The following is a 13,400-nucleotide window of genomic DNA, read 5'->3' on the forward strand; positions in this document are numbered from 1 at the left end:
ACCCCATACACCAAACCCAAAAGAGCCACCCATGATATTGCCCCCTTTCGTAAATGCAGATCTCAGAGCATTCAACACCCTTTGGGACCCCCACGGTCACCAAGGATATTGCCGAGACCCAGCTGTCTTGTGATCTATTTAGCCAAACCCACCTTAGGGCATGACCCAGGGAAGCTAGTGTCCTCTAATCAAAATGCTGTCCATGGACCAGCAGCATCAGGAGCTTGTCAGAAATGAGGGTCTCAGGCCCAACCCACACCTACGCATCACTCTTTACCTTGCTACAGGATACCACGTGGTCCAAAGGCACATTAATGTTTGCAAAGAAAAGCCCTGGAGGTCTCATCTCAGGGCTCCTGGAAACCAGCTCCTACAGCCCCTTTATTCCCGGGACAGAAGCACACACTGACCAGGCTCAGCTAAAGATCCTGGCACCCGAGTCCTAAAAATGTTTGCTGGGTGCCAACAAATCCTGGGGCATCGCTCAGCACTGACATTATCTGAGGGCCACTGTAGCCAAAAGCTGGTTCTCCATCCTTCAGTGACAGCTTTACAGCAGATAATGTCTGCACGACACAGGCAGAGGAAGCAAAAAACCCTCCCCTGCTGTTTTCATTTCTCATTTGTCTTTCATGCTTTCCCTTAAAGAAAGAGAGCACTCAGAACATGAATCCTTTGAAGAATTGCAACATTCTGCTGTATTTCAAGGCACCTCCTCATTAAGGGGAGGTTGGAGGATTTAAAATTAAACACATGCACAGCCCTGCCCGCAGTTGCCCTGCATCTTTCTAGGGATGTAAATTACCCGGCTCTGTAATTATTTCATTAAGGGAACTAGCTGTCTCTGCCAACCGTGCTCCCTGTTTGATCTCCTTGAATGCCCCACCTGAATGGCACATGCAAGGACGCTGGGCAGCAGGAGGGCTGCGGCAGGCCTCCCTGCTCTGTTCCAACCCCCACCTCCCCGCTGACTCCAGCAGAGACCTTCCTTGGAGGAGAGCGGGCCAGCCACATCCTGTTACAAACTTCGTGAAGCTGGCTGGCCTGGCAGATGCGCACGGCTGTCCCTAGTGATCTGTGGGGTTAGCCAGCCCTCTCCAGCCCAGGCATGAGATCCCATCAGTGGCCGACACCTCCCTGACCTCCTCATCCAAGGGGACTGATGAGACTTAGTGACTGCCCTCCCCCCCTCCCCCAATCCCAGGAACAGACAGGGTCTTGGACTTCAGAGTGAGTGATTAGGACAGACCCAACCTACCTAAAATACTTCAGGAGTCCCTCAAAGAGACTCCAATTCATCACCCCTGCTGGCCTGGGTCAGAGCACAGAGAGTTAGAAGGCTACAGGCCCCTTCCCTAGAGCCGAGGTAGTTTTCAGAGGTGGTCGAAGCTGCAGCTACAAGCATAGGCTCCAGCCTGAATTTAAGCCAGACTCTGCCACTTACTAGCAGGGTGACCTTGGGCAAATTACTTCATCTCTTTTTCCTCTTACGTTCAGTAGGAAAGATAAGAACATCTACTTTCTGGGTTACTGTGGGTGCGGCTTGGGGCTTGCCTAGCCCGACCGCACTGGGGTCTCGCCCTCGGATGTGGTTCGGCTGGAGAGCGGCGTCAGCCGAGACCACGGGGCTCGAAGGTTTGGAGGGCGCACGAGCACAATAAACTGAGACTAAAGAATAATAGTAGTAATTTATTGCATAGGGCTCGCGGGACTTAGCTGGCCGGCAAGGCTTACAGGCTAAGACCCCGACAGGAGGAAACACAAAGAATATATAGGGTTGGTGAGGGGGAGTTAATTAGGGGTGAAGAAACTTTGATGGGCAGCTGGTATGGTGTCGTATAGGATGTGGATTGGTTAGGAGGTGTGTTGAATATTATAATGGGTGGTGAGGTGAGGAGTGTACATGGTCTAATGAAGAAGAGGTGAAAAGGTGGTGCGATATATGCTCAGGAGTTGCTAGGCAGGGGGTTAGAATAGCAAGGCTTGCAAGAACGAGAGATGTCTGGATATGTTAGGGCATGTTAAGGCAGATAAGAGGCAACAGTTACAAATATATGCAGCATGTGGGGACTAAAGAAGTTATTAAATACATACAATGGAATATTATACAGCCACGCCAGGAACAAAGTTACTGATACATGCTACAACTTGGAGAAACCCTGAAAATATTATACTAAGTGAAGGAAGCCAACACAAAAGGCCACATACTATATAACTTCTTTATATGAAATGACCAGAATAGGCCAATCCATATGGATGGAAAGCAGACTGGTGGTTTCTGTGGGTAGGGTAGCAAGTTCCCAGGGGGTAGGGGTGGCAGGAAGGTGGAGTGACTATTAATGAGTAGGAGGTATTTTTCTGGGATGTGAACAAGTCTCAAAACTAGAGAGAACAAGTCTCAAAACTAGCGGCACAACACTGTGAATAAATTAAATGCCACCAAACTGTACACTTCAAAATGGTTATGGCATTATAGGAATCTCACCCAACAAAAAAATTAAAAAGAATTGTAAAGTGTTTAATCAGACACACAGTGCGTGTCCAGTTAAAGTTAACAGTTCTGTGTGGCGGCCTGGATTATGAATGGGGAGGGTGCCTGCCAGGCCGTGGGAGTCTGATCGCAGCCCCCGAACCTCTGTCCTTACAAGGAGCAGAGCTCAGGCCGGCCACCCCACCTCGGCAGCTGAGGGAAGGGAGGCTGCTTCCCGTCATGCCAGCCCTCGCTTCAGTGTCATCTGCTATGATCTCACGTCTCCCCCGTTTTGTCTCTCTACGGACCCTTCCTGCCCCCCCCTCTGCGGCGGGAGGGAGGGGGAGGCATGGTCCTGGGTCAGGGCAGCAGGCCATCCTGTGCTGGAAGAGTGCCTCAGGGTGGGGCCTGTGGGTGTGTGGACACCTCGGCCCTCCGTTCCCCCCGGGGCGGCTGTGTAGCCCATGCCACACAATGAGAAGGGTGCCCCTGGGAGTCACACAACGGGAGGGCTGTGATGCCCACGCCCTGCCCGGCAGGTCCCTGTCCTCAGGGCACCCAAATGGGAGGAACCTAGGCACCTGCGATAGCTGCTTGTCCAGGCACCCATCTTCTCTTATGGCTTATGTCAAGAACTTTTATTAAAACTGGAGCTGGGGAGAAGGGTAAGACTCCCCCTGGAGACGGTAACCACCGTGGCAGATCTCTCCAGCTACTGCGTCTGCAGCAGGACTTGATCAAGACCGCATGCAATGCATTAGGTTTAGGATTTACTATCCATCGCGCCACACCTGGCGAGGACGAAGGGCGACTCCCATGGGTCTGCAGAATTTATCTCGATGCAGACCCACTGGAGCACATGTTTGCCCAAAAATAGCCTGGTGAGCAGCAGGAGAAAGGGCTAGGGAATAGGGTGGGGGGATCCTCACTTTCAACTAGGAAAACTCAAGGACAAAATTGGCACTTTCTGGTAAAACCAGAGGAGACCCACAGCAGCATGAAGGCAACCACAGGGCATCACCTCAATTCAAGCTACTTCTCAAGGCTTCTCTGAGGGGCTAGGAGCATCCTGCATTGAAGGATGGGGACCCAGGATGCCCCTGTACCATTAGGTTTGCAGGATGCAAAGTGCCAATAGGAACTCACAAGCCAAGGCACTGGGTTGGGCTGACCCACGACTGGGGGTTGTTGGAACCCTCTGGGTCCAATGAACATACTCAGGTAACAGCAGAGTCAGACTTTGAATATTAAAGCTTGAGGGATCTCAGCAATTGCCCGATTCAGTGCTCTCAACTTATATATGAGGAAACTAAGGCTCAGAGAGAGAAAGTGAATTGCTCACAGTCATCAAGTTCCTCTCTTCTTTTTCATTAAAATTTTTTTTATTAGAAAAGTTTTGGATTTACAGAACAATCATGCATAAAATACAGTATTCCCATACACCACCCCACCACCAACACTTGCAAAGTGTGGAAAGTTTTGTTAAAATTGATGATAATACTTTTTTGGTAATTCTATTTTTTAACGTTTGTTACATTTGTTACAATTGAGGAAAGATTAGTAAAGTAGTACTATAACTACTGTCCATAGTTTGTGCAGGGGTATTTTCCCCCATATTCCTGACCTCTTTTTTTTTTATTTTTCATGCATGTCTTTATTTTACTACTCATCTACCCACAAAATGGATAAAGGAAGTATCAGTCACAAGGACTTTACAATCACACAGTTGCATGATAAAAGTTATATAGTTATACAATCATTACCAAAGATCAACGCTAATGGATCACAGTTCAATAATTTCAGGTATTTCCTTCTGCGTATTCTAACACAGTAGAGACTAAAACGAAAGATCTATATGGTGGGTCAGAAGTCATAATCATTTGTTAAATCCTAATTTCTCTTATACCTCCTCCCTCTTATTGGATGGTTCTCTCGATCTTCAGGGATATCTAGGCAATGACCATTTTAACTTCTTTGCACTGGAAAGGGATGTTGACCTTATGGGGTAAGGGAATGAAACTAGTTGATGCACTTGGAGAGACTGGTACTTCTGAATTTCAGGGCTTCTCTGGCTTAGGGGCAATATGGAAGCCTTACATTTCTGAAAAAATAAACTTGCTAAGTAAAATTTTTATAGAGTCTTAGATAGAGCCAAGGATATCCAAGGGTTTTCAGGAATTGTGTTGGTTCTCCCAGGTCCTTTTGACACCAGGGCCACAGTCTTACCTGGGAAGGCCACCTAATGGGTCAGACTCCACTGTGGACACACAGAGAGTGGCAGGCAGGTACAGCGGAGGAGGGTATGGGCTTTGAAGTCAGACAGACCCAGGTTTATGAGATCCCATTCATTCAATATACATTCACCGAGTGTCTCCTGTGCGCCAGGCTCTTTTCTAGATGAAGCAGTCCAGGCAAAGCGTCTCCTCTGGTGGGGATTACGTATTTAGTGGGAGGGACAGTGTGCTGGTTGGAAAGGACATATGTACCCTAGAAAAGCTCTGTCTTGATCCTAATTCAATCTTGTGGAAGCAATCATTTCTCTTAATCCCTATTCAGTAATGGCTGGAAACTTGATTAGATTATCTCCACAGAGACATGGCTCGCCCAATTGTGGGCATGAACTTTTGAGTAGTGGGAGCTGTGACTCTACCCATTCCAGGTGGGTCTTGATTACTTTAATGGAATCCTTTAAAAGAGGAAGCATGTTGGAAAAGGCTTGAGATTCCGAGAGAGCAGAGAATGATGACAGAACGACGAGAGCCACGAAGCAAAGAACCCACACAGCCAGAGACCTTTGGAGATGAAGAAGGAATACGTCCCCAGAGGAGCTTCAACAAACAAGAAGCCTGGAGAGAAAGCTAGCAGACCTTGCCATGTTCGTCACGTCCCTTTCCAGCTGAGAAAGAAACCCTGAACTTCTTCGGCCCTTCTTAAGTGAAGGTAGCCCCTTGTTGGTGCCTTAATCTGGACATTTTTATAGACTTGCTTTACATCTTTTTGTTTGTTTGTTTTTTGCATGGGCAGGCACTGGGAATTGAACCCAGGTCTCTGGCATGGCAGGCTAGAATTCTGCCACTGAGCCACCACTGCACCATCCCTAGACTTGCTTTAATTGCAACATTTTCTTGGCCTTAGAATTGTAAAGTAGCAACTTATTAAATTCCCCCTTCTAAAAAACCTGTTCCATTTCTGGTATATTGCATTTCTGGCAACTAGCAAACTAGAACAGACAAAAACTAAAGAAATAAAACTAATATAAAACAGAATGGCCAGTGGTGATACGTGCCAGGAAAAACAGCCCTAGGGTGAGGAAAGATGCCTCTAAGAAGATGAGGGTTGAAGAGAAGCCTGAGGGGCAGGGCGGGGGGTGTGGTGGTGGCAGAGAGGTGGATGTGGGCATTGGCAGAGGGAGAGCAGCTCCAAAGCCCCACCCCAGGGGAAGCTGCACTGACAATTCCAGGCACAGCCAAGTGGCCACAGCAGCCACCGGAGCAGAAGGGTGGGCTATGGGTACAGCAGTAAGAGGCAGAGTGAGCCGGGAGGAGGGCAGCCCAGGGGAGCCTGGGGAGAGCAGCAAGACCTTTGGTGTTAATCAGAGTTGAGCGGGCATGGGGCTAACTGTGTGCTCTTGGGCAGGACACTTCATTCTTTGAGCTGCAGGCACCTCGTGGCTTCAGAGTCTACTTAATATCAACTGTTCCCTCCAGACAGGCACACAGGAAGGACCCCAGTGGTAGCTGGAAGGAAGCCCTGCATTGTTTGCCTTTACACATTCAAAAACAGGCAAGCCTCCCTATTTATATGTGGCCCCATAAATCCCCTTTTCCTCCTCAGGAAGAGCCAAAGTGAGTTTGCAGTGGGAGGTGGGGGGCAGAAGGCGGGAGGAGCCTTTGGGATCACCCCTTCCTTAGGAGGGCCCTGAGGATGCCAGGTGTGCTGGTTTGAAAGGATGTATGGACCCTAGAAAAGCCATGTTTTAATCAAAACCCCATTTCATTAAGGTAGAATAATCCCTATTCAACACTGTATGCTTGAAACTGTAATCAGATCATCTCCCTGGAGGTGTAATTTAATCAAGAGTGGTTGTTAAACTGGATTAGGTGATGACCTGTCTCCACCCATTTGGGTGGGTCTTGCTTGGTTTACTGGAGTCCTATAAAAGAGGAAACATTTTGGAGAATGAAAGAGAATCAGAGAGAGTAGAGAAGAATGACATAGCCATGAGAAGCAGAGGGTCCACAAGCCAGCGACCTTTGGAGATGAAGAAGGAAAACGCCTCCCGGGGAGCTTCATGAAACAGGAAGCCAGGAGAGAAAGCTAGCAGATGACACCGTGTTTGCCATGTGCCCTTCCAGCCGAGAGAGAAGCCCTGACTGTGTTCGCCATGTGCCTTCTCACTTGAGAGAGAAATCCTGAACTTCATCGGCCTTCTTGAACCAAGGTATCTTTCCCTGGATGCCTTAGATTGGACACCTCTATAGACTTGCTGTAATTAGGACATTTTCTGGGCCTTAGAGCTGTAAACTAGCAACTTATAAAATTCCCCTTCCTAAAAGCCATTTCGTTTCTGGTATACTGCATTCCAGCAGCTCGCAAACCAGAACACCTACAAGGTCCAGCACTGCCCGCCACACCACAGCATCACGGGAGGCCAGGGAAAGGCCACGCCGCCCCTGGTCTCAGGTACAAAAGATTAGCAAGAGTGTTATTGATAAAAACAATGCTTCGGATTAAAAGTTCAGCAATATCATCGTTAATAACAAAAGCTCCCATTGATAATAGCTTGAAACAGTCCAATGCCACTTCTTACCTATTTACTGCTACAGGATGGGGAGGTGAGTGGGCTCAGGAGTCAGGTGGCCCTGGTCCACGTCCCACCTGCCTGCCCTGGGCAAGTTTCTTTTTCTTTTTTTTTTTTAATTTATTTATTAATTAAAAAAAATTTAACTAAAACATTAACATTTGATCATTCTGTTCTACATATAAAATTAGTAATTCACAATATCATCACTTAGTTGCATATTCATCATTTCTTAGAACATTTGCATCAGTTCAGAAAAAGAAATAAAAAGACAACAGAAAAAGAAGTAAAACAATAACAAAAAAAAAGATTATACATACCATACCCCTTACCCCTCGCTTTCATTGATCACTAACATTTCAAACTACATTTATTTTAACATTTGTTCCTCCTATTATTTATTTTTATTCCATATGTTCTACTCGTCTGTTGACAAGGTAGATAAAAGGAGCATCAGACACAAGGTTTTCACAATCACACAGTCACATTGTGAAAGCTACATCATTATTCAATAATCCTCAAGAAACATGGTTACTGGAACACAGTCTACATTTTCAGGCAGCTCCCTCCAGCCTCTCCATTATATCTTGACTAACAGGGTGATATCTACTTAATGCGTAAGAATAACCTCCAGGATAACCTCTAGACTCTGTTTGGAATCTCTCAGCCATTGACACTTTGTCTCATTTTACTCTTCCCCCTTTTAGTCCAGAAGGTTTTCTCAATTCCTTGATGCTGAGTCTCAGCGCATTCTAGGATTTCTGTCCCACGTTGCCAGGAAGGTCCACACCCTTGGTAGTCATGTCCCACGTAGACAGGGGGAGGGTGGTGAGTTTGCTTGTTGTGTTGGCTGGAGAGAGAGGCCACATCTGAGCAACAAAAGAGGTTCTCTTGGGGGGTGACTCTTAGGCCTAAATTTTAAGTAGACTTGACCTATCCTTTGCAGGGTTAAGTTTCATATGAACAAACCCCAAGACTGGGGACTCAGCCTATAGCTTTGGTTGTCCACACTGCTTGTGAGAATATCAAGAATTCAGCTTGGGGAAGTTGAATTTCTCCCCGTTCTCACCATTCCCTGAAGGGGACTTTACAAATACTTTTCCACTCACTGATCGAATCACTCTGGGATTCATCGGGGCATCACTCTGGACAAACCTGGGAAGTTCCTTAACCCCTCCGAGCTTCAGCTTCCTCGGTGGTAAAAGGAGGCTCGGAAAAGCGTCTGCCTTGTGACGCTGGGAGGAAAACGTGAGCGGTTCTTAGAACAGTGCCCAGCACCCAGGAAGCACTCACAAATGCTGCCTCTTTCGCAGAACTCTTTTGATGCATCCCGCAGCCCAGAGGCCAGACCCCTGTAACAGACGAGACCCAGGCAGGCTCGGGTCGCAGAGCATACAGCACCCAGGTCCCAGGGAGCCTGTGCTCCCTCCGTGCTCCAGGATGAAAGGTGCTTTAAAGGGGAGGCAGAGACAGCGACTAAGATCCACCCACCCACCCCCTACTCCACAGCCTGGGGTCCATGCCCCAGTAGAAGGTCAGCTTCCAGACCAGGCATGGGTGCCTGACGTACACCCAGTGGAGGGCGCTGAAGCATCGCCCAGGGTAAGCACGGAGGTCAGAGAAGCACCAGAGAGGGCAGGCTCCTGCCTGCCCCTACCTTTGCAAACGGCTGAGCCAGCCAGGCCCAGGCGCCGGAGGCCAGCTGGCCGACTGCCAACCAACTATGCAAGCTGGCACCACTGCCTTACGCTCCCTGGGCCTCAGTTTCCCTGTGTATAAAATAGGTTGATCTGGATAATCTCTAAGGCCCCCTTTCAGCTCCAATGTATATCCAGTAAGCCCCCTCTTGGACGTGGGGGGGGAGGGGACAAGGTGTGGCCTGCCCCAAGCACCAGGTGCAGCATCTGTCTTGCCACCTTCCATCGTCAAGAGCTCCTCCGGGGCCACGAGGGGACTGTGTTTTCAGCCAGCCCCCGCCGTACTCTAATTATCCCCCTGTAGTAGCTAGGGTGGATGGTAAAGTTGCTTTCACGAGCAGCGCATCAGATGATTAAGTCGCCTGGTTCTCTCTGAAAGGAATGCTTCAATTACTTAAAGTACGGCTCAGAGGGGGCTCAAGCGGCGAGAAAGCCCTCTGTGCCAAATCTGTCACTTAGCAACAGATGCAGCTTCCGACTCAGAATAACACAGAGGACAAAAACAGGACTGTGCGAGTGAACTGTGGATTTTCTTAAAGGGAGAAAAAAAAATAGTACAATTAGGAGGCAGACAGGTAAAAATATCTCCTGCCAGAGGGCTGATGGCTCCACAACAATTCTAAAGCCAGTTCAAGGGGGTGGGGGATGGCTGTTTCCCCTGTGACCAGGCCCAAGCCTGGAGCTGAGGGATGGGCAGGCAGCACCTCCCAGGACGCTGGCGTCACAGAGCCTTGCACCTGCCTCCTGGGGCTGGGGTGTCTCTTCCTCAGCACCCAGGAAGGATCTAGATATTGGAAGCTGCTACCTGAAAGCCTTGTGTTGTCTGCCTTTACAGATTTAAAATTAGATCTAAGTTCCAAAATGTACGTTTGGTCCCACAAATCCCCTTTTCATCCTCAGAAAGGGTCTGAGTAAGTTTGCAGGGGTGGGGTGGGGTTAGGGTGGAGGACAGAAGCATTTTGCAACACCACGACCTCAGAAATGGACAACAAGAGGTTGCACCGGGTAGCTCAGGGAACAAACCCGAATCTTTTGTTTTCGACGTCAGACCTCCCGGAGGGAGCCGAGTGGAGAAGCCGCCATCTCTGGGAGAGCAGGCAGCAATGGACTACAGGCCCAAACGCCCCACTTTATGAGCCCAGGGGCGGACCTAGCTTTGCTGCCCCCGGGCCTCGTAGCCCCGGAATGAATGTTGTGACCACGTACATTCTTGAACAGGAACCAGCACAAGAGGAAGCCTTGAAGAGCCACTAGAAAAGGAGAAAACCCAGCTTTCCAGGCCTCAAAGCCAAGGTTCAACTCAACAATAACTGGTGGTGGGGAGAAGCAGCGGCCAGGCCCCCTCCCTCACAGAATGCCTGACCCTTCCTAATTGCCATGTGAGACAGGCTGTGGCCCAGCAGCTCCCCTAATGACCTCAGAACCTCTGGGTTTCCACTGGGCCCAAAACGGGTCAGACAGCTCAGAGACACAAACTGTGTCCACCAAATTATTTTAAATTGCTTTACCCAAGAAACCTCTGACAGCCAACTGGGGCAGACAGGAACCACAGCTCTATTCTTTTAATTTTTTTTTAACTAAAAACAAATTAATTTATAGAATAGTGAGTGAGAGAGAGAGAGAGAGAGAAAAAAAAAATACAGAAAACTTTGAACAGAAAAAAGGTGCCAAGATGCAGAAGAAGGTCATAAGGAACAAAGGGCTTGGAGGGAGTGGCTGAGAAGTGGGCACAGAGCCTGGAATTATGTCCGCCTTCAGGTCAAGGAGGAAGTGGGGACGAGATGGAACTGGGAGGCCCTGGGTTCGAGCGCACAGAGCAGAGCTGCTGGCGGAGGCACCCCTCTCACCCACTGCTCCCTATTCCCCAGGCAGCCCCGTTCTTGGCCTCTCTCTCCTTCACCCCACATTCAAATATCACAAAGCCCTGTCAGTGTGAAAAGATCTGGCCCCCCTTCCCACCCCCTCCTGCCAAGTGCAGGATGTCATCTCCTTTTTCGGGACCCCATTCCCACCCCCTGTCCCTCTAGGCCATCCTGCACATTGGCCCCCGAGGCAACTGCTTGAAATACCACGTGGCTCTGTTCACTCACTGCTTAGGAGGAGCCCAGGACCCTTTCCAGGGCATCTGAGGTTCCTCCGCTAAACCCCCTCCTGCTCCCCGGCCTCAACTTCCACTTCTTCCCCACCCAACGCACCGCTCCTCTGCGCACATCCCCACCCCGTCCTCTGCTTACCGAGAGCCTTCTGGCTTTCAAGGTCCAGCTCAGGGCCCTGCACCTTGCCTTAGGGACATCTTCCACCATGCTCTGAAGGAGAACTCAGCTTCCCCTTCTCAGTACGCTCCTCTGCAATGCTACTGAACATTTCAGCCACCTGGCTTTTAGGTATGACTTGCTGTTTACACGCCTGCTGCACCTTTGCTAAATGAGAAGCTCCTCGAGGGCAGGCACCAAGTGCACGCACTCCGAGGCCCCCTGCTCGGCCAGTGCCTGGCAAACACAGGCTACTCCAAGTTTCCATGGGCTGAGTGCGGTTCTTACAGATGTTTCGGGGTCCCTTCCTTCCCACCTCTGAGAACAACCAGCTTCCAAAGTTGAAGTCCTAACCACTGCCTTCACCTTTGAAACAAAGAGGCTGGGGGTGGGGGTGGGGGGGCTAAGAGATCTGGAGAGGCCCTGAGGCCTATTTGATGGCTGCATGTCCCTCCAGAGGGCTCTAATGGGGAACAGCCCTGCAGCACGTGGGGGGAGCACTTGGAAGCCAGCTTTCTGTTTCTTACTCCTCTGTAAAACAGGGAACACAGCTTACCTACCAACTGCATCTGGTTACCACGTGGGTGAAAGGAGAAAGAGAAAGGAAAGCTTAACTTAGATGTTAAATAAACAGAGTAGTAATTTTTTATTTCACAGGTTTGCCCAGTTTATGTTTTGGTCTCCTGTAGTCTCAATACACACCATCTTTGAGTCTGCAAGCCCAGATTCTGGTGTCTTACCATCATATATGCTCAATAAATACAATATGAATGAAATGAATGAATGAATGAAATCAGTGCATTTCGAAACTCTCCCCCCCCCCAATTTTTTTTCTAGTGTCTGATGTATTTTCCCAGCTCCACAATATTTCCATTCTTCTGACACAACATTCTGATGCAAGGACAGTTCATGTTCCAAGCATGCCCCAAGTGACATTTCAAAAACTAAGCTAAATTAAGAAAGCTGGCCGTCACCCCCTGCCTTTTTGTCCCCATAAAGGAGCCAGTGTTTTGTGCCTCACTTTCCCTACTCTGTAGACAGGATCGGCCCTCACTTCAGAGAAATGAACTGTGGGAGAGGCACAGTGCTGGCCCAGAGCAAAGGAGGCAGTGGGTTCTTCTGCAGCCCCTGTCTTACCTTCCTCTTGCATCTGCTAAGCATGTTCTCTGCAGATATTTTGTTTTCTTAGTCAAGAGGGAGGACAGGCAGGAAATGGGGCAGATGGTCCAGAAAAGGAGAAGCTGGCATTGGAAAACGTGGGTAGGGCGAGTGCAAACAGAAGTACTTGGTTCCATTTTGCTCTTCCACGTGAGGGGGAAACGCAGGCTCGGCGGTGAGTCCTGGCCGCCCCATGCCACATTCTCCCTTTCACTGTGATAGACATGCTACAGGATCTCCTGAGCGAACTCCTAAAGGCAGTCAGGTATAGTAATAATGACAGCACACAGACAATACTTCTTGCAGCCTCTGTGTAGCCATTGTGCTGAGTGCCTTACATCCATACAGCTCTTGAACTCTGCACCAATGATTTCACGAGGTAGGTGTCACTATTACTCCCACTTGACAAGAAATAAAGGCCAAGGGATTACTTACCCAGATCGCACTGAATTTAAGATGCTTTGATACTATACACTCTTGAACTTACCAGAAAGGGCCAATAGAAAGTTTTCATACAACTAGACCACCTCTGCCCCCCGACGGGCAGCTACTGTAAGGCCCATGATTGTGTATCATGTCCTGAGTTTAAGATGCTACAATGTATAAAAATGTACCTTGGAACGATGAAACAAAGAAACTCAATCTATGGTTACACTGTCAAAGAGTGGAGGCAACTGGATGTGCACTAACTAACTGGAACCCCAGTCTAACTGGAACCCTGCCTCTTAACCACAATTCTACTGTAGATAGATCATGGGTTTTGGAACCAGGAAAACCTGAATTGAGTCCTGCCTGCCACTTACTATGTGTATTTGGGAAAGTGCACAAGCTCTCCTGAGCTTTAGTTTCTGGACCTGAAATGATGGGGATGAAGATTCCTATCTCCTCGGGTTGTCACGTGGATTATATGCGTTCATAGGGTGCTGTGCTCAACTCCAGCCAAGCCGACAGGGACACTCCATAAGCCAGCACCAGCCGCCATGTGGATACCCTGGGAAAGCATTCAGGGCAGAGGGAAAAGA

The sequence above is a fragment of the Tamandua tetradactyla genome, chromosome 11, assembly GCF_023851605.1.
Source record: "Tamandua tetradactyla isolate mTamTet1 chromosome 11, mTamTet1.pri, whole genome shotgun sequence".
Classification (NCBI taxonomy): domain Eukaryota; kingdom Metazoa; phylum Chordata; class Mammalia; order Pilosa; family Myrmecophagidae; genus Tamandua; species Tamandua tetradactyla.